A 23,858-nucleotide genomic window follows, 5' to 3' on the forward strand; every position below is an offset into this window, starting at 1 on the left:
ACGGGTAGGATGGGCGGGCCATGATGGGTACCATTTGCCTCTTTCAAATAATTGTATTCTTTCCATCGCTCTTCACGGAGTTGATGAGACACCTGGCTGTGGTCGTAAGTTTCTGTATGATTGAGTTGTTGGGAAGGTGAGGCCTCTTGGCGATACACTTCATCCTGCCGTCTGTTGGCTTGTTCCTCTTTCACGGGAGGGTATGGAGCTCTTTGATACTGTGAGGGTGGGTCATATCTCTCTTGGCCATAGCCCTGGCCCTGTTGAGGACGGTAGGAGGGTTGATTGTAATCATATGATGGGCGACCATAGTCATTCTGTGGACAGGAGTCGTACATGGAACGCTCGTAAGCAGCAGAGGGATAGTTTGGATTTCTGTCCACCATTGCAGCACACACTGTGTCACCTGTTGGATTTGCTCTAGTATTTTTTGCTGGTCCAGATAGCAGGTATCCTAGTTTGGATTTGGCAGCAGTTGGTCCATTGCCACGTACTACATGGTTCATGATGAAGTCCCAGAAGTAATCTGCTCCAATAAGTATTTCTATTTCAAATGGTTGATCACTTGGATTGGCATGTGCTAGCTTCAAATGACGTAGATGTGGTAGTTGGTTTATCTCTGCTAAGTGGGTTTGAATCGGAACACCAATTTGTGGAACGACAAGTACATCTATCGGCATGTACTGGTTTCCTTCACCAATGATAGTCAGTTGTACTCTGTCAAGGTGATGTACTTCGGTTTTCTTCGATCCAAATCTTGAAACATTGAGTACTTCTTTTCCAATTATCTCAAGCTGGAGTTCAGATGCTAATTTTTGGTTGATAAAGGATCGTTGTGATCCCTCATCAAACATGATGTTTGCTTGACATTCTGTTCCATTCCTGGACTGTACCTCTGTCACTGCTGTCTTTAGTAGAACTTGAGAAGATCTGGATGAGTTAGAATGCAGACTTACAATGCTAGATGAGGGTATTGATACTTTGGCCCTTTGTTGTTGCACAGGTACTTCCACTGCATTCTGCTGTCGTGTGCATATACTAGTATGGTGACGCCGATTACACCGTTTGCATGTTTTGTTGGATTTGCAATCTGCCACTTTGTGTCTGCCAAGACAATTGAAACACAACTTGTCCATTTTGATTTTCTCCAGTTTCCTGTTGTGGTCCAGGCTACAATTTACTGGGCTGTGGTTTTCATTGCAGAAAATGCATAGTTTTTGGGCTCCTTTTCTCTGTGCAAAGTTTCCTGGCTTCCTCCTTGTGTTAGCTCTGATCATAAAGCTGGAAGTTATGTTTTGTTCACCGTAACCAATATTGTTGAAGTCGGTCATCTCATGCACAGCGAGTTCCTTTTTTATTGCTGTACAGATTGTATGTATATCCCAGTTGTCATCTCCATTCTGACGAGTTATTTTTCTGAGGAATTCGTGTGGGATTTTTTTCATGATTGCCGGTACTAATAGTGCTGAATAAGTGTCAGGGTATGTACCAAGTGACTCTAGACTGCGCATATATGTCTCAATTTTGTTGATGTAAATTCTTATGTTTGGAATATTATTTGGAGCTGGAAGATCCATCAGCTTTTGCATGTATGCATTTGTTATTTTGTGGGTTTGTCCATATCTCTCTGATAAAACATCTAAGGCTTGTCTATAATTTGTATTCGTCAAGGTAAATCCAGAAACAATTTGTAGTGCCTCCCCACAAAGTAATGATCTAAGGTAGCTGAATTTCTCAACATCAGACAGGCTGTTGTTGCTATGGATGCTAGTTTCAAAACAGTCCCAGAAGGTTTGCCATTCAAGCAAATTGCCAGAGAATACAGGCAAGTTCAGTTTTGGCAGTTTATGATTTTGAATCTTACTGTTTCCTAAACTTTTCTGGGAAGAGTCATTGCAAGGAATAAACTGTGGCGCATTAACATTCCAATTCAAAGGTGAAGAAGTATGAACGTTTTCATAAGTCCTAGCAGAAACAGACTGAGTTTTGTTTGGCAATGTATCCTTTTTCAATTCTTGTAACTTGAGTCTTAAATCTAACATAACTCATCTGATTCCTCAATTTCAGTTTGTATCTCTTCTTCATTTCCTAATCCCTCCAGAATATCTGCGTTGATCTTCCCCAATAGATTTTGTTTCTCTTGAAATAGTTTCACCATTTCAGCTTTTGAATTATCATCCTCTGTTTCTGGAATTCTCTTAAAAATCCTTGTAATTGCACCACACTGACCTGAACGTATTGCCTTCAATTTTGTAATAACCATTTCTATTCTGGTTATGCTATACCAATGGTCACGGCACCAATGTCTAGAATGTTGGGGTTATGTAACCGGAAGATATGAAAACACTTCTGTTCTCTACAGTGTTTATTTGAACTCTGAAGTAAAACTGTAGTAGATGCTATTCACATGACGTCGTGGTAACGTTTATGACGTCATACTATTATGACGTCATAGTACGGTATATAATACATAATATAAGTGTCAAAAGATTTCTATGATCACAAATAAGGATTACTAAACTGTCCGAGTTTCACGACAATATATATATATATATATATATATATATATATATATATATATATATAAATGTCATATTGAAGCCCTCCACAAGATATTTTTCTCCCGAGGAAGCTTTTGAATATATTCTGTCTCATAAGAAGACGAAAGTGTTAACAAGCACCTTAGTTGTCTCTCAATGTCGCTGACCTAATTTGATTTTACCATTATGATGTGTTCAAGAATCGTTCCCCGTTCCATCATCGATCCAGAATCGCTTTCTGTTTGCAGCGTTGCAAAAAACGTTAACAATAAAAAAAACTTTAAGATTAAAAGTTCTGTAAGATCATTGGTATGAAAATCCATCCGAAATGAATTCTTTTTCTTAGTATTTAGTTATTTTCATTGATCTAAGGTGGTGAAATTAAAACACACAGTAGAAATATCATTCTTTTACCTCTTGGATTTTAGGTCGGACGTCTGGTGGGGGTATAGCTCCCAGGTCAACTTCCGGGACAGGGTCTGATGCATCCCGAGCACTATACCGGTTCTCTCAAAGTAACGCCCCGGCTACCAATGCGCTTCTCGGTGATCGATCTAGAAGAGCTTCTCTTGCATCAAGAATGATCGCAGAAAAGTTTGTATGAATTTTTGGGGGTAAATGCACAAAAATCATACATTTTATTAGCTTGAAATTGGCTTTAAAATTACATATTAATCATGGAGAATTTGGTTTTTGTTTGTCATGGGGATGTTAGTTTTGATATTGGTGGTGTGGTGTTTTGGTGCCAAAGTTCATTAGAAGGTTGTAGATGAACATAGTATTTCCTGTGTGTGGTTTAATAACGTTTGCATTAAATTCTGGATTTCGTTTTAATATTCAGCCCGGAAATAGGTGGAGCCACCGGCGCCGGTTTTCAACGCGCAGTCGCAGATCCCGAAATTGCAGCAAGCTTCGAGAGAGAATTTGCTCCATATTGTTACGAGATCCCCGTATGTGATGTTGCTGATCCTTTCCGGAGAACAGACGAACAATGCAACAATTTGTTAAATCCTCTCCTGGGGTCGTCTTTCACTCCACAACGACGGGTTCTGCCTGCTGCATATGATAACCGTGAGAGTTAAAATACATAGACACGTACGCATGTAACTGAGCGATTTTTCAGTTTTACGCATAACATCTTAATGTCAATCGTTTCATATTTACAATAGTTTATAAAAAGTTGTATTCCAATTGTTATTTTCAAAATAAAGTTTTTACGAAAAATAGTCATACAAAACAAATACGAAATCTACATAGTTTACATAGAAGATCAATAGTTGCAATCCATATTAACAAATTATGAAGCAAAAATCATGAACAATGAATTCCGAAGTCAGGCAGTCCTATTTTAGAGATTAATTGTTTTGTCATATGACGTGTGGAGCTGCTTTAAACAAATCTCATATGCTTCTGATATTTCTTCGGTTGGTCTTGTATCTAGATACTGTTGATTTGTATGTATTTACACAGTGATTGACAGCCCACGTATCCGTTCTGTGACGGGCGACATACTGCCATCTGCTCGAACGGTCAACAACAACATTTTCCAGTACACGTCCGGTGGTATGACCCCAGTCAGTGCTCTATATTCTACCTATCTCACGCATCATGGGCAGTTCTTAGACCACGATTTGATTGCTACTCCCTCTGAAACTTGTGAGTACAGACTTGTCCAGTACAAGAGTTCATTGTCTTTGGCGTAAATTTACATCAAATAAACTGCATAAAAGGGGACATTCGCCTCTGTTTTATTTGAACCCCGTTCGCCCGTGTTATCAGTATTTGAATTTAAGACAGAGCGAATCTGTTTTATTTTATCGCTTACCTCTCATTTAACGTAACGGTATCTAGGCACATCTACATACATCACAAAAATATCACAAAGCCGTTTAAGTATACTCGACGACTAGTTTCTTATATATATATATATATATATATATATATATATATATACAAAGCACTAAAATGACCAACTACACGAACAACCAGATTGTCAAATTTTCGGGACGACCCGTCCCTTCTTCAGGACAAACGAAAAGAATTACATAATGTGGCCAATATCAACAGAGCATAATAACAAAAACTACATTTAAATACATCTAGCACTACAACTACACTAATCTACAAACGTATTTACAACGCAGACTACATGTTTTTTGGTCTTTAGGCTTGCCAATCAATGTTAAAAGTGGAGGGAATTAGGACATGCCTTATTCGTCCAAAGAGCTGATCCAAAATGTCCGAAATGAAAAACAATAAACTTAATTAATCTCAAGTGGAACGAGTTAACCCAATTACGTTGACAAATAGTAAAGCTAACTCGTACCCAGAGAGATTCTATTTTAACCATGCATTAAGAATAAATAATTTATAAAAGATAATAATAAGTAACAAATACAAAAAATAAATAAATAAATTAATTAATTAATGAAAATAAGCTATGTAAACGAAGTAAGAAATAAACAAAATTTGAGAGAAAGATAATGTAAACAACAAGTTTGAATAAGTTAACAAAATGGACCAACTCCAAACCCGAGAAACCAGAGAATAGGCAGCCCAGGAAATTGAATCAACATCAGACATTCCCGTACTGATCATGTCTAGGGTAGACGTGCAAAAAACATAGAATCACGGAAACTGATGAATGGGTTTTACATGTAAGCAATCGGTTATGAAGTTCAAAGTAATTAAAAGGAGTGGGCTGATTGTAAACAGAATTGAAAAGAAGAAAACAAATGTGTTCAAAAATGGTCATAGTACCACTGTTAGGGACATGATCAGACGAGTAGGTCTAGATGAAGCTTAAAATCTAGTAAGGGTTTAGGCCGTATTCATCCTGGTGAAGTCAGTAGGTTTGTTGATACCATGCGGTTCAAATGACTTCAACCTGTGCATCCAGAATTTTTCCTTCTGCTTTCTTTCGGTATCTGACCAACTAGGGTCATGATCAATAACCACTACTGTCATGTCCTCCCATCGGTGGTTATTGCCATTGAAATGTGTTGCTACTGGCAAATCTTTTTTGGATCTGATGGAGGACCGGTGGTTGTTGACCCGTCTGCGAAGGTCTGTTGTTTCTCCTATGTACTGCTTCTGGCAAACCCTTAGGTACACCTTTGAAAGTGTGGGGTGGATGACAACTAGATGGCATAAGGTATAAATGAGAGTCAGTGGGTTTGGTGTGGAGATTAAACTCAATTTCCCCGTTTCTAAATGTGTAAAGAAAAACCTCAGAATGACAGGGTTCCATTGGTCACTACATATCATCCCGCCCTCAAGAACATCAACGGTAATCTGAAGAAACACCTGTCCATTCTGCACGCCAACACACGAATGGCTGGTGTTTTTAAGGAACCACCGATGGCATCCTTCAGACGTCCCAGAAACCTGAAGGACATGATAGTAAGGACCAAACTGGATAACCCTTTACCCAATGGAGGTTTCAAAACATGCTCAGACCTCAGATGTCAATTATGCAAATATAGGTCAGACACTGAGGGTTTTAGCAGTCCTGTCACGGGTCGCAGTTATAAAATATTGGGAAACTTTTCCTGCAAAACCAATAACTGCATCTATCTCATCAGTTGCGATGTCTGCCAGAAGCAGTACATAGGAGAAACAACAGACCTTCTCAGACGGGTCAATAACCACCGGTCCTCCATCAGATCCAAAAAAGATTTGCCAGTAGCAACACATTTCAATGGCAATAACCACCGATGGGAGGACATGACAGTAGTGGTTATTGATCATGACCCTAGTTGGTCAGATACCGAAAGAAAGCAGAAGGAAAAATTCTGGATGCACAGGTTGAAGTCATTTGAACCGCATGGTATCAACAAACCTACTGACTTCACCAGGATGAATACGGCCTAAACCCTTACTAGATTTTAAGCTTCATCTAGACCTACTCGTCTGATCATGTCCCTAACAGTGGTACTATGACCATTTTTGAACACATTTTTTTTCTTCTTTTCAATTCTGTTTACAATCAGCCCACTCCTTTTAATTACTTTGAACTTCATAACCGATTGCTTACATGTAAAACCCATTCATCAGTTTCCGTGATTCTATGTTTTTTGCACGTCTTCCCTAGACATGATCAGTACGGGAATGTCTGATGTTGATTCAATTTCCTGGGCTGCCTATTCTCTGGTTTCTCGGGTTTGGAGTTGGTCCATTTTGTTAACTTATTCAAACTTGTTGTTTACATTATCTTTCTCTCAAATTTTGTTTATTTCTTACTTCGTTTACATAGCTTATTTTCATTAATTAATTAATTTATTTATTTATTTTTTGTATTTGTTACTTATTATTATCTTTTATAAATTATTTATTCTTAATGCATGGTTAAAATAGAATCTCTCTGGGTACGAGTTAGCTTTACTATTTGTCAACGTAATTAGGTTAACTCGTTCCACTTGAGATTAATTAAGTTTATTGTTTTTCATTTCGGACATTTTGGATCAGCTCTTTGGACGAATAAGGCATGTCCTAATTCGCTTCACTTTTAACATTGATTGGCAAGCCTAAAGACCAAAAAACATGTAGTCTGCGTTGTAAATACGTTTGTAGATTAGTGTAGTTGTAGTGCTAGATGTATTTAAATGTAGTTTTTGTTATTATGCTCTGTTGATATTGGCCACATTATGTAATTCTTTTCGTTTGTCCTGAAGAAGGGACGGGTCGTCCCGAAAATTTGACAATCTGGTTGTTCGTGTAGTTGGTCATTTTAGTGCTTTGTGTCATTTTTTGTATTTGACCTTGTATCCATGTTGTGGATCCGACACTTTGAGGTATCGGGTGTTGTTGGAACTTTAGTGCTTATATATATATATATATATATATATATATATATATATATATAGTATTTAATCATTTTATTTCTGTATCAGTCGGTCCGAATAATGAGGGAATTGGAGATTGCTGTTTCCCAGTTGGGTACGTAAAATCAGACAAGCATTTTAGCGTGTAAGGGATGCATGCAGGACTATTGAGTACGTAAAATTAGACAAACATTTTAGTGTGTAAGAGATGCATGCAAGACTATAGCACTAATAACCTTCTTCGCCATGTGAAATAATGTGATTGATTTATTGATTGATTGTATCTTGCTTAACGTCTCCCTCAAGAATTTTTCACTGATATGGAAGGCCGGTGAAGGGTTTCAAATTTAGGCCTTATTCTCTTTAGAGAAGTCGAGAGGCATAGCCTTCATCGACTTCTCTTCGCAAGCATTCATATTTTGATTCTGGAAAACGTGTAAATGCCGGAGTCGATGACGGTTTATGCTTCGACCGACGTTTCGACTCAGATGTGCCTGGATTTATGCAATAGACAAGTTGTTTTCAAACATTTAGCAGTAATGCACACAACTGTTACAAGGAAATCAACACTTACTTGCTTTTAATCCATTTTCAACGTATCCCCTGTCCCGGGTTTACGTTAACTGGTCTTGGGAGCTGTCACAATAGGGGACCAGTTAAGAGAAAAGCAGGCTGACGTAATCAAAGTTGTGATTTGAACCCGGGACAGGGGCATATTGAAAATGGATTAAAAGCAAGTAAGTTTTGATTTCCTTGTGACGGTTTTTTGCATTGCGAACGCTCTAACCTCTAGGCCACCACGGCTGTTTGAAATTAATATCAATGTTGAATCGTTTCATTTCTTTGGGATTTAAAAAAAATTCCACGACTTATTGATCGGTTTTAAACTTTATACATGTACATGTGATAATCTATTTACAGTTTCCTTTAAAGTCAGCATTTTGCAAATTCTATGGTCGTTATAATGATATAGTTTGCCAATACAACCTATCATTGGGTCAAATAATGTCTGACATGTTTCATACCTATTGTTAGGCCGTTCTTGGCACATTGATTTTGACTACTGATTACTCCATTTGCCTAATAGAGACATAAGGCTCTCGGCAGGTTGATAAGGGATGTTTACCTCTCCTAGACACCTGATCACACCTCTGGTATATCTATGGGTCCATGTTTGCCCAACTATTTATTTTAGCATTCTTATGGGAGTTATGAGATTGATCACTGTTCGTTATCTTCACCTTTCTTATAACCATAACAAATGCTTTTATTCTCATAAAGTCAATTGATCATAAATATTGTTAATGAATCCATGATGCTTCAATATTACATTAGATTATAACCAAATACAAATTGATCTCTTGGTAGGAATCAGGTGAAACCGGAAGCTTGTTTTAACATTAACGTACCATAACCAGACCCACACTTCCCGCCAGATCAAACGTGTATGAACTTTGTCCGACATACTGGTGCACCACCCTTGGGATGTCAGAACGGTCAGTTAGCATTTTTGTTGATAATGTGTAAATTCAAGCCTTCATTTACTATACATCAACTTTATTCACGTTAAATGACTTAGATATACATTGAGTCATATATTGTCTGACGTGTATCATACCAATTGTTAAGCCGTTCTTGGCACACTGATTTTGACTGTGGATTAATCTGCTAACCTGATCGGGCTCACGGCGGTTGGGACCGGTAGGCAGGGGATGCTTACTGCTCCTAGCTACCTGATCTGATCTCTGATATAATCAGTGGTCCGTTTTTGCTCAACTCTATTTTGTATTCCATAAAATTTATGAGATGATCCACTGTTCGTTATCTTCACCTTATACAATACAATATAGAGAAAAAACCACACACAAACATGTCCGATTCTAATATACAGAATTGTAATTGTAATCCCTATGGGTTTCATTTTATTGTAAGTATTGTAATCCCATGAGTTTGATGTTATTGTCTTGGTTGTAATCCTATAGGTTTGATGTTATTGTATTGGTTGTAATCCCATGAGTTTGATGTTATTGTATTGGTTGTAAACTAATATGTTTGATTGTATTGGTTGTAATCCTAAAGGTTTGAGGTTATTGTATTGGTTGTAATCATATAGGTTTGATTGTATTGTATTGGTTGTAATCCTATAGGTTTGATGTTATTGTATTGGTTGAAAGCCTATATGTTTGATGTTATTGTATTGGTTGTAATCCTATAGGTTTGATGTTATTGTATCGGTTGTAATCCTATAGGTTTGATGTTATTGTATTGGTTGTTATCCTATAGGTTTGGTTGTATTGTATTGGTTGTAATCCTATAGGTTTGATGTTATTGTATTGGTTGTAATCCTACAGGTTTGATGTTCTTGTATTGGCAGTAATCCTAAAGGTTTGAGGTTACTGTATTGGTTGTAATCTTATAGGTTTGATGTTATTGTAGTGGTTGTTATTCTATAGATTTTATGTTATTGTATTGGTTGTAATCATATAGGTTTGATTGTATTGTATTGGTTGTAATCCTATAGGTTTGATGTTATTGTATTGGTTGAAAGCCTATATGTTTGATGTTATTGTATTGGTTGTAATCCTATAGGTTTGATGTTATTGTATCGGTTGTAATCCTATAGGTTTGATGTTATTGTATTGGTTGTTATCCTATAGGTTTGGTTGTATTGTATTGGTTGTAATCCTATAGCTTTGATGTTATTGTATTGGTTGTTATCCTATAGGTTTGGTTGTATTGTATTGGTTGTAATCCTATAGGTTTGATGTTATTGTATTGGTTGTAATCCTATAGGTTTGATTGTATTGTATTGGTTGTAATCCTATAGGTTTGATGTTATTGTATTGGTTGTAATCCTATAGGTTTGATGTTATTGTATTGGTTGCTATCCTATAGGTTTGATGTTATTGTATTGGTTGTAAGCCTATAGATTTGATGTTATTGTATTGGTTGTAATCCTATAGGTTTGATGTTATTGTATTGGTTGTTATCCTATAGGTTTGGTTGTATTGGATTGGTTGTAATCCTATAGGTTTGATTGTATTGTATTGGTTGTAATCCTATAGGTTTGATTGTATTGTATTGGTTGTAATCCTATAGGTTTGATGTCATTGTATTGGTTCTTATCCTATAGGTTTGATGTTATTGTATTGGTTGTAATCCTATAGGTTTGTTTGTATTGTAAGGGTTGTAATTCTCTGGGTTTGATATTATTGTATTGGTTCTTATCCTATAGGTTTGATGTTATTGTATTGGTTGTAATCCTATAGGTTTTAATGTTATTGTATTGGTTGTAATCCTATAGGTTTGATTGTATTGTATCGGTTGTAATCCTATAGGCTTGATTGTATTGTATGGGTTGTAATCCTATAGGTTTGATGTTATTGTATTGGTTGTAAGCCTATAAGTTTGATGTTATTGTATTGGTTGTAATCCTATAGGTTTGATGTTATTGTATTGGTTGTAATCCTATAGGTTTGATGTTATTTTATTGGTTGTAATCCTATAGGTTTGATTGTATTGTATTGGTTGTAATCCTATAGGTTTGATGTTATTGTATTGGTTCTTATCCTATAGGTTTGATGTTATTGTATTGGTTGTAATCCTATAGGTTTGGTTGTATTGGATTGGTTGTAATCCTATAGGTTTGATGTTATTGTATTGGTTGTAATCCTATAGGTTTTAATGTTATTTTATTGGTTGTAATCCTATAGGTTTGATTGTATTGTATTGGTTGTAATCCTATAGGTTTGATGTTATTGTATTGGTTTTTATCCTATAGGTTTGATTGTATTGTATTGGTTGTAATTCTCTGGGTTTGATGTTATTGTATTGGTTCTTATCCTATAGGTTTGATGCTATTGTATTGGTTGTAATCCCATGAGTTTGATGTTGTTGTATTGGTTGTAATCCTATAGGTTTAATGTTATTGTATTGGTTGTAATCCTATAGGTTTGATGTTATTGTATTGGTTGTAATCCTATAAGTTTGATTGTATTGTATTGGTTGTAATCCTATAGGTTTAATGTTATTGTATTGGTTGTAATCCTATAGGTTTGGTATTATTGTATTGGTTGTAATTCTATAGGTTTGATGTTATTGTATTGGTTGTAATCCTATAGGATTGATGCTGTTGTATTGGTTGTAATCCTATAGGTTTGATGTTATTGTATTGGTTGTTATCCTATAGGTTTGTTGTTATTGTATTGGTTGTTATCCTATAGGTTTGATGTTATTGTATTGGTTGTAATCCTATAGGATTGATGTTATTGTATTGGTTGTAATCCTATAGGTTTGATGTTATTGTATTGGTTGTAATCCTATAGGTTTGATTGTATTGTATTGGTTGTAATCCTATAGGTTTGATTGTATTGTATTGGTTGTAATCCTATAGGTTTGATTGTATTGTATCGGTTGTAATCCTATATGTTTGATTGTATTGTATTGGTTGTAATCCTATAGGTTTGATTGTATTGTATTGATTGTAATCCTATAGGTTTGATTGTATTGTATTGATTGTAATGCTATAGGTTTGATGTCATTGTATTGGTTGTAATCCTATATGTTTGATTGTATTGTATTGGTTGTAATCCTATAGGCGTGATTGTATTGTATTGATTGTAATTCTATAGGTTTGATGTTATTGTATTGGTTGTAATCCTATAGGTTTGATGTTATTGTATTGGCAGTAATCCTAAAGGTTTGATGTTGTTGTATTGGCTGTAATTCTATAGGTTTGGTTGTATTGTATCGCTTGTATTTCTCTGGGTTTGATGTTATTGTATTGGTTCTTATCCTATAGGTTGAATGTTATTGTATTGGTTGTAATCCTATAGGTTTGATGTTATTGTATTGGTTGTAATCCTATAAGTTTGATTGTATTGTATTGGTTGTAATCCTATAGGTTTAATGTTATTGTATTGGTTGTAATCCTATAGGTTTGGTATTATTGTATTGGTTGTAATTCTATAGGTTTGATGTTATTGTATTGGTTGTAATCCTATAGGTTTGATGTTATTAAATTGGTTGTAATCCTATAGGTTTGATGTTATTGCAATGGTTGTTATCCTATAGGTTTGTTGTTATTGTATTGGTTGTTATCCTATAGGTTTGATGTTATTGTATTGGCAGTAATCCTATAGGTTTGATGTTATTGTATTGGTTGTAATCCTATAGGTTTGATTGTATTGTATTGGTTGTAATTCTATAGGTTTGGTTGTATTGTATTGATTGTAATTCTATAGGTTTGATTGTATTGTATTGATTGTAATTCTATAGGTTTGATGTTATTGTATTGGTTGTAATTCTATAGGTTTGATGTTATTGTATGAGTTGTAATTCTCTGGGTTTGATGTTATTGTATTGGTTGTAATCCTATAGGTTTGATGTCATTGTATTGGCTGTAATCCTATAGGTTTGATGTTATTGTATTGGCAGTAATCCTATAGGTTTGATGTTATTGTATTGGCTGTAATCCTAAAGGTTTGATGTTATTGTATTGGTTGTAATCCCACGAGTGTGATGTTGTTGTATTGGTTGTAATCCTATAGGTTTGATGTCATTGCAGTGGTTGTAATTCTATAGGTTTGATGTTATTGTATTGGTTGTAATCCTATAGGTTTGATGTTATTGTATTGGCAGTAATCCTAAAGGTTTGATGTTGTTGTATTGGCTGTAATTCTATAGGTTTGGTTGTATTGTATCGCTTGTATTTCTCTGGGTTTGATGTTATTGTATTGGTTCTTATCCTATAGGTTGAATGTTATTGTATTGGTTGTAATCATATAGGTTTGATGTTATTGTATTGGTTGTAATCCTATAAGTTTGATTGTATTGTATTGGTTGTAATCCTATAGGTTTAATGTTATTGTATTGGTTGTAATCCTATAGGTTTGATTGTATTGTATTGATTGTAATTCTATAGGTTTGATGTTATTGTATTGGTTGTAATTCTATAGGTTTGATGTTATTGTATTGGCAGTAATCCTATAGGTTTGATGTTATTGTATTGGCTGTAATCCTAAAGGTTTGATGTTATTGTATTGGTTGTAATCCCACGAGTGTGATGTTGTTGTATTGGTTGTAATCCTATAGGTTTGATGTCATTGCAGTGGTTGTAATTCTATAGGTTTGATGTTATTGTATTGGTTGTAATCCTATAGGTTTGATGTTATTGTATTGGCAGTAATCCTAAAGGTTTGATGTTATTGTATTGGTTGTAATCCTATAGGTTTGGTTGTTTTGTATTGGTTGTAATCCTATAGGTTTGATGTTATTGTATTGATTGTAATCCTATATGTTTGATGATATTGTATTGATTTTAATTCTATAGGTTTCATGTTATTGTATTGGCTGTAATCCTAAAGGTTTGATGTTGTTGTATTGGTTGTAATTCCTATAGGTTTGATGTTATTGTATTGGCTGTAATCCTATATGTTTGATTGTATTGTATTGGTTGTAATCCCATGAATTTGATTTTATTGTATTGGTTGTAATCCTATATATAGTTTTGATTTTATTGTAATGATTCAAGCAATATCGTATACAGGTTTGATTATACATGGAAACCTGTGTAAATGCTCTTTACAATAACACATTGCACATACTTTCTTGGTTGTTATTGATAGCTGTTGCAAATGACTCCTTTTCACATCTCTTCTTATTCGATAAAAATAATTTATTTTTCAAACGAAAAAATATTGATATTGATATTGATATTCTATACGGTAATTGCATTGATAACTTCGTCATGAGAATATAAGATTTCATAGCATTGGATATTCATATCTTAATCTTGTTTTCTAATATCTCAACAATGATGTTTTTAAAAATCAATAGTTAAGAATTTGTCTATTTGTAAATTACTAAATTTAATATGGTGAGTTTTTGTTGGCGTTCATCAGCAGATCAACGAGAGGACATCTTTTGTAGACGGCTCCATGATTTATGGTTCTGATGTTACCCGAGAAATTGCACTGAGATCAGGATGTAAGTATTACGCCTGTCTGTATACGGTAAAAGTGGTTATATACGCGAGGGAGAAATTTACACTAGTTACACGGTCACGTAATACATGTAAGCACGTAAATTTCCGCCATGCATATAGTTATAAATATTTGATACCCTATAGCGGGTTTATTGCGCGGGTCTAAAATTTCGCGATTTGCTGACCGAAAGGTATGCTAATAATTTTAGCGGAATCAATTTTGGTGGACAGGGAAGAGTTGTGTCTCTTACAAATACTTAAGTTGCAATTGGTTGTATAGTTGGGGAGTGAAATTTGGGTGGAAAGCTATCTAACCGCTTAAATAAGCCAAATTTATAACCCCCCGAAAAAAAAAACCCGCTGTACAGCATGATATATTTTATGTTCAATTACCGTATATTTTCCCCCACGCGTAATGGTAGACGTGTAATTGAAATAATCTGACAGTAAAATGACCGCCTCTAAATATTAAAATTACTTGAAAGCATGATAGCCGCCTGTCTGAAATAAAATCATATATTAGCATGGTAACCGACTGTAAGCATTAGAATAATATGTAAGCATGATCATTATCTGCAAGCATGAAGTCATCACCAACAAGCATGGGAATCATATGTAAAGAGTAAAGTCGTCGAAAAGAATGACAATCCTCTGTATGCATTAAGGTCATCTCCAAGCATTAGAATCATGTGAAAGTGTGAGGACCATGCGAAAGCATTAACATTGTTCTGTAAGTATTAGATACATCGGTGATCATCGTATTCCAATATTCCCTGCATGTGGAGTACTTGGGCCGAATATTTGTATAGACGCAATATTACTCTTTCTGAGAGCAGAAAATTGCTAATATACACACCATCATATCAGGTATGTTTGTTTCAAAGGGAAATATTTGGAAAACCTGCATTACCTTTAGCTTGATTTAACAAGAGGTCAACAGGCATTATCGGTCACCTGAGTACTAGTGAAAAGTATCACTACTCCCAAGGGCTATGAAATCTAGAAAATAAAATTCCGGTTCTGAATATCTCAGCTAAATTCTGATGTTCAGCAACTGCATAAAGCAAGATGCGTTCTTAAAACTTCAGTGCCCTCAAAAGTGTAATACTGATGAAAAGCTTTACGTAATATATGTGAACTAACATTAAATAACTAATCTAGACCCATTCTAGAGTCAAAACCCTGGGTTATGAAATTCACCAGTTTTGCACATCCTTTTCTGCTACTCCTAAGTATGCATTTAGATTTTAACAGTGTCAGCAAACTTAAATAAGTCCTTCAAATCAATAAATTATAATTTTGACACCACTCTGAAACCAAACCCTTACCCATAGGATCATGCAATTAAAAATTGGTAAAGGATTACCTACTCCTAAAAATCCATTTAGTTTCAATTTAGTATCAATAGCATTAAAGAAGATGTTAATTAAATGTTTAACACTATATACTTATATTGCCCCCGCCCTGGTGTCAAAACCTCTACCCCGGGGATCATGAAATTTATAATTTTGATAGAGACCTTCCTGCTCTACATTACTGTACATTTAGATTTTCTTAAACATGTGCGGTTCTAGAGAAGACGATTTTTGAAAAGTTATCAATTTTAGATATTTTTTGCCTCACCCCTAAGGCACCAGGGGTGTAGAAATCCTGAAATTTACTATTTATGCCCCCTTGTTCCAAAGATGGTTCATACCAAATTTGAAACGAATTGGGATGGTAGTTATCAAGAAGAAGTTAAAATTTTCTATTGTTCATACATTTAATAACTGACAATTTTGGCCCCACCCTAATACCTAAACCCCCGACCCCTGTGATCATCAAATTTACAATTTTGGTAAAGGACTGTCTGCTCTTTCTAAATATTCACTTAGTTTCAATTTATCATAAATAGCATTAAAGAAGATGTTATTTAAGTCTTTTACACATAAACACTGTATACTAAGATTGACCCATCCCTGGCGTCAAAACCCCTACCCCGGGGATCATGAAATTTACAATTTTGGTAGAAGCTTTCCTGCTCTACATCACTATGCATTTAGTTTTTCTTACCCATGTGCGGTTCTAAGGAAGAAAATTCTTGAAATTGGTCACTTTGGGACAGTTTTTATCCCGCCCCTAGGACCCCAGGGGTACAGGAGTCATGAAATTTACAATTTATGCCCACCCCCCTTGTCCCAAGAATGTTTCATATCAAATTTGAAAAGAATTGGAATAGCTGTTATCAAGAAGAAGTTAAAAATATTCAATGGTTAACGGACGACGACGGACGAAAACCAATTACAATAGGTCACCTGAGTTTACTCAGGTGACCTAATAAAGTCTGAAATCTTTGTAAACTCCATGTACATATATTGTATAAATGTTGTAATGTACATGTACATACTTGGCTAAATGTATATTTGATAAAAAAAAAAAAAAAAAAAAAACTCTGCTAATATAAGACGGTGCGTAATTTGGTTGGACGTAATGATTGTTTTCTTTATAATTCTAATGGATGGTTAGTTTAATATTTTAAATCTTACAATTCTTGGATATATTTTAACCACAGCCATTCCGGAAAAGAATTGAAGTACACGTAAAATATATTGAATCAACATTAACCATTCACGACGATTTGGTTATTCAAATGTGGCATTTTGTATCATATTTCAGCACTCCCATTCCCCAAAAAATCAATCATTAGAAATGGAAATAATTGTAATTGTGTCATGAATACTGTACACTACGTTTGTAGAGTTTGATACCAACTTGGTTGAGAAAGAGAGATTGTGTAACATGAAAACATATTTTACATGAATACTAACTGTGTGGTGATTCATGAACTAGATAACTGTAGGTGTAGGCAAATGTCTTTTTGCATTAACGGACGCCATTCCATTGATAGGATTATCTTGGAGTATGACTGCTATATAAAGGTGGCACGTGACATGTCGACGCTTACCAATTTTATCATCATTATCGCCGCTATTATTATCTTGATTTTAGAGATTTTTTTAGCACCGTGTATTTCAACAATTGACACAAATCCGTCCATATACGACGTGTAAAACGATGCTGTATTCGATTATGTATATCACAAGATATTGAACATACATCACAAAATTATCGAAGATACATCACAAGATATAGAACATACATCACACGATACAGAATATACATCACAAGATATTGAACATACACCACAAGATATTGAACATACATCATAAGATTATCGAATATAGCAACGTTTTACATGCCATATCCATACGCGCTCTATAATGGTTTAATATTTCATTATTTCATTTTCATGATATAGTCAATACATTATTTGAAATTGCATATCAAGATCGCTTTCAGCATTGTACATGAGCATATCATTCTAAATTTTAAAAAAGATTGAGCCCAAAAATGCAATATGCTACTCCTGGTCTGATGTTCCATAGACAGCCTCTAAAACAGTTTGGATAAAAACTAACAAACTGTAGAATTATTTTCAAGATATGTCTGCATATTAAGTGTGAAAATATTCCGTATATTCAGCTTATAGCTTTGGGTTAGTTATTTAATTGATTTCTATTGTACCTTTTTGGAATGATAATTGTAAATCTCCATAAACTTGGAACCTTGATATCAGATGCCATTCAGATTTTATTACATAGTTATATATATATATATATATATATATATATATATATATATATATATCACGTAAATCGCAATCTTGGTATAGATTAACACTTTTATTTCTATTATCATTTGACTACCCTGGGTTCTAGTGTGGGGACGACTCGCTGAGACCTCGAGCGAAAATCTCTTGCCATTACACCCTCACGGATGTCCAGCAGAAGTCACAACAGTGCGCAAGTGCTTCGTTGCAGGTATTCATTAGACTAAACATCTGTTTTGGAATTTACAACTTGGGATCGATATTAAATTTTGAAAATCTCTTCTTGTTTTATAGGAGATCATAGACCTAGCGAAACTCCAACATTAACAGTTCTACACACCACGTGGTTACGACGTCATAATCGGATTGCTGACGCACTAAGGCTCCATACAGGCATCACAAATGATGATATTCTTTTCCAAAACGCCAAGAAAATATTGATCGCAGAGCTTCAACATGTTACGTACAACGAATTTTTGCCCGCTGTTCTTGACAGTTTTCATATGAACGTTTTCAATCTAAGATCGAATCCGGTAGGGAATGTTGAAGTTTACAACCAATACCTTGACCCGAGGACAATCAATGCGTTTGGCGTGGCATCATATCGTATGGGTCATAGCTTGGTTCGAAACTCTGTAGGGCGCGATAGAGGATTCGGATTTGTCCAAACATTCCCTGTCAGTGAACACTTTGAGCGTCCAGATCTGATGTATGATGGCGGATATGAATTCATGGCTCAGTGGATGCCGAGAGATCCCAAATCTAAATCAGACAGATTCTTAGTAGATGGACTCAGGAATAGACTGTTTGAATCCCCGCCAGTACCAGGAATGCACTCATCGGAACCATTTTCTTTCGACTTAGGAGCAATGAACATTCAGAGAGGCCGAGACCACGGTATCCCCTCCTACAATGCTTACAGAGAATTGTGTGGAATGCGAAGAGCATATTTCTTTGCTGCTTTCCCGGGCGGACTGTATCTCCCATACCGCCCTACCCTTTACATCATACACAAATGTCTGTATGATGAGCAATTGTTATGAGATATAGGAAATATTCTATTTCATCAGTGTTCATCAAAACAACTATACGAACAAAATTACTATTTCCACCAACACTGACCTCCAAGTAGCTAGATTACAGGAGCACGCCACCACTGTCAATCAACAGATACTGATAGAACCAAATGTTTGCTACTGTAAACCAAGGATTAAACAATTTATTATTGTGAATAGAAGAATAAAAAGTTTTACTATCGTAAATCAAGGATCTGAGTTATAAAGTGTATTAGATATAAGAAATATTCTTTCTCATCAAAGCAACAATACGAATACAATCACTATTAATTACTTACCACAGAATAGAAATATCAAAAGTTTTGCAATATGGTAAATGAAATTGATAGATAAAACTTTCTAATGTTAATTTTGTTGAAATATTTTCTATAGTGCCGGTGAAGGGTCGTAAATTTAGGCCTATACTCGGCGCTTACGGTCTTTGAGCAGGGAGGGATCTTTATCGTGACACGGGGCTTTGGTTTTTTAAGCAAGAGACACTGAGGGTCTACTCTAACACGGATCCCCACGGGATAAGAATGTTTGTATTTACGATTCATTTATGTAACAAGAAATTGGTTGCAAATGCTTTAAAGGCTGTTATTGAATAATTGTGATTACAACTCATATTGGCAATGAGTGGGAATCATGCCGACATTCTTTTCTTCAGACACCCAGACGATATTGATCTCTTTGCTGGTGGTATGTCTGAGACTCCACTTCCGGGGGGCATTCTAGGACCAACCTTCCAGTGTATCATCGCTCACCAGTTCAGTCTCTATAAACAGGGCGACCGTTTCTGGTACGAACGAACCTTCCCAGAAAATCAAGTGGCGGCATTCACCCCAGGTAAGTCTTGAAATATGTGTTATGATGATAAAAAGGATGAAATGACATTACGTAAAGTAGGCGTTTAAAATTATCTAAGGAAATTTTGCTCCTATTTTGTTTTCATTTGCTCTTGTAGCCCAGCTTGCCCAAATCAAGCAAATCACATACTCAAAGATTCTGTGTTCTGTCGTGAAGGATATTGGCCCTGGAATTACCCACTCTTTCCAACCTAGTTTGATGCTAAGACCAAATATCCCAGGGTAAAACTCTCTCTGTCATATGTCATAATTTTAGAAAGCAGTTTAATTTATTGTTTTTAAGCAGATTCAGTAATGATTCTATACCATAGTGATATTCAACTCATTCACTGGTATTAAACTGATGATAGTAACGATCGTTACTATCATCCCAAGATGGCGGAAGGAAATTCCGGAAATACCACGTTTACTTATTATATCTATTTGTATTGTTTATTTGCGAATGATATGTAGGCAGGAAATATCATACACTAGCAACAATTACGATCAGGTATTATTTTATCTTTTATACGGCTCATATGAACAGAAAATTCGTCGTTGAAAAAACAGCGAGGATGATAGTAACGGAAATGAATGATGATAGTAACGTAAAACTTTCGTTACTATCATCCTCGCTGTTTTTTCAACGACGAATTTTCTGTTCATATGAGCCGTATAAAAGATAAAATAACACCTGATCGTAATTGTTGCTAGTGTATGATATTTCTTGCCTACATATCAGTCGCAAATAAACAATACAAATAGATATAATAAGTAAACGTGGTCTTTCCGGAATTTCCTTCCGCCATCTTGGGATGATAGTAACGATCGTTTCTATCATCAGTTTAATGCCAGTGTCATTGTAGTAATTCCATTAGCAGTGTTGGAAACCTAAACATTCATAGCAATGACTTTAAAACCATTTTTACAGGAATTCGCCAGTATCATGCAATTTGCTACTGCAAGGAAATCCACTCGGATTTGACATTACTCCATTCGCAAAAGTGATAGGATTAGAGGGACGCCGATCTCGACCGTTATTTCCATGGTTGATTAATCATCCCATGCCATTAAATCCAGGCAAGCTGGGTATTACACCATTTTCACAGTCCCTTTTACAGTTTTGTGGACGCCGACAACCAATGCCACGGTTTCCTAACTATCCTAGTCCATTAAACCCAGGGATGAGAGGAATTCTACATTTTAAAGGTTCATTGTCAGACGAGGATGTATCAAGTGAATCGCAAAAGTTCCCTGTCAATAAATCTAACGCAAGATTAATATATTAACAAATATCATTAAAAAAAATTAGCTACTGATATTTATATGTTTGTATAATACTAGCACACTTACTTAAAATTTCCTTGAGATATCCGATATAAAAAAAGAGATGAATATTATATTGATAAATTAACTGTAAAATAACTATGCATGTTTTACCAATATTTCATATAATCAATTTAACTTAATACAAATGTCAGAGAGAGAGAGAGAGAGAGAGAGAGAGAGAGAGAGAGAGTCTATTGAATAAAATGCTAGTTATACTTTTAAAAAGAGTTAAAAATACAAAATATCATATTTTACTTAACAACTGATTTAAACATGTAAAGACTAATTATATATCGGATACCTTAAAGACCCAAATAAAATACCGTACGGTTTCTTCACGGATCACTGGATGTGGGCGGAGCTCATCTATGGTCATTGTTACAGTCCCTGAAACGTTCTTCTTTCCCACTTGAACGGTGAGCGAACGGTGAACGCACGGTGAGCGAACGGTGAACGAACGCAGAGCGAACGGTGAACGAACGCAGAGTGAACGGTGAACGCAATTTGGTGAACGATGAGCGAACGCAGAGCGCAAAGTGAACGGTGAACGAACGCTGAGCGCACACTGAACGCAAAATGATATATTTACTCGGAATGTTTCGGATTTTTCCCTGTTATTTTACTTATTTCATAATCAAGTAATAAAATACATGTACATGTATATTTCATCAATTGATAAAAAATTAAATAAACCGGAATCGTGATACAGCATATTTTACAGTTCTGGATATATTCAATGTAATATATTTTTGTACAAGTACCGAGTATACATGTATACATTTCATGAAATTATCGCAAATTGTACATTAATACACGCAACAGTCATACACAAACAAGAGCAAATTTCTTATGTACATTGTGTATACCATTACATGTACAGATAAATTTAATGCATGGGTTTAATATATAAACAATGTATGTGGAAAGGAAAACACTATAGTCTGCATGTGTAGTGACATCCAGAATTAACAGGTGTTCATGTATGGCTTCAAACTTTACGAGCTCGATCGTTTGGGATACCTGTAATTAACAAACACCCCCGAAAGGAGTCAATATAGATACAGTAAAAAAACAATACGGACGGTATACCCTGTGTCAACACCTCAACATTCCTAACAGTATTAAATAGTCCTACTTACATTTTGTGTCATTCATTTTTCGCAGCTACATCGACCCGAGGAAATAATCAGTACAAAACTTTCTATTTTTCTTATTGATGTGACCATAGATTGCAGTTAGATCGTGCAATATTTGTATATATTTGATGTAGATAAAACTGTTTATTATACTGAACTACCCGTAGAATGTTTAAAGGCTAATACCAGATAAACAATTACATCTTTGCATTAAGGACAAATGTTAGAAAAGTTTCAAATTTGGCAAGAGTAGTAAATATCAGTTTATTGACAATGTCTTTCATAAATATAGGCGTAACATAGCCATATCAGTTTGACATTCTGACACGTACATACGGTACAATGTACATTATGTAGCGTTGTTTGTTTGTTTTTATTTTTCAAAGTAGGGGGGTGGGTGACCTGTTTAAAACCATTGTCAAGCAATGCAAAAATAATTATAATAATTTGTGCTCGAAGTTGTAAATGCTAAATCGTGAACACAGGGGAAGAGGTTTTCATTACTTGAAACTGCCTTATTTTTTGTACTTGGGTTAAATTCATAACGACAAGCTCTTATATTCGTCTCTCATTTAGAATTGTTTTTAACAAAAGCTCAAATGAACCTTTCGGCATTCACAGTGGATAATCCTGACATTTCGTACTTCAAAATTAAATTTCTGATATAGTAAGAAAGTATCCTTCCACTCTTACGCACACGTTCAATTTTCATTTTCGCCTTGCTATTAAGATTGGTCCTTTCACTTTGGTGTTCCGAATGACAATGAAAAGACTGAACGATGAACGAACGGTGAGGCACGCTGAACGCAAAACTGTGAACGGAGAGCGCACGGTGAACGCACGGTGAACGAACGGTTAACGCACGCTGAACGAACGGTGAACGAACGGTGAGCGAACGGAAAAATGGTAAAGTAGAACGTTTCAGGGACTGTATTTACCTGGAATTTACCTGTCCAAGAGATCAGGGTGCTGTGTATACTTTTGATGCACACAGGAAGGGTCTCAGGGCCGTCTGCAGTAATTCTGTGGTAATAGTGTTTGTATGATGATTGTATCCCAATGGCTAGATGACACACAGCCTACACCACCCCCTTTTTCTCTCTTTTACTCTCAGTAATTGGCTCAATGAATAATTTCTTTTATAAATATAGAACTATCATAAATTGATAATATACATGTACATTATTCTAATAAGTTACAGGTTTTAAAAATTAATGGGCAAATTATTGTTTGATTTCTGATTGTGTATAGAGGGGGAAATTACAATTATATTAAAATTGCGTTGCTCAGTGGTCTTTTTAAAAACAATTGAATTACGAGAAAATAGCAGTTGTGGACAGGTCAATGCTATCAAAACTCTAGAATACAGGGCTTCCTCAAGATCTAAAGAATGTCTGTAGGTACTGGCTGTTATTGTTATCAAAACACCTCTCTGGGGTAGCTCTAGACCACAGTTTCTGCAGATGTCACTCCACTTGAGATCTAAATATGTT

General features: G+C 35.3%; 1 pseudogene; it reads left to right on the forward strand.

The window, feature by feature from the left end:
- Positions 1 to 1,764: 1,764 nt before the first annotated feature.
- On the forward strand, positions 1,765 to 21,189 carry LOC125675522 (peroxidase-like protein; annotated as a pseudogene).
- Positions 21,190 to 23,858: the final 2,669 nt, after the last annotated feature.

Source organism: Ostrea edulis, chromosome 3 (genome assembly GCF_947568905.1).
Source record: "Ostrea edulis chromosome 3, xbOstEdul1.1, whole genome shotgun sequence".
Taxonomy (NCBI): Eukaryota; Metazoa; Mollusca; class Bivalvia; order Ostreida; family Ostreidae; genus Ostrea; species Ostrea edulis.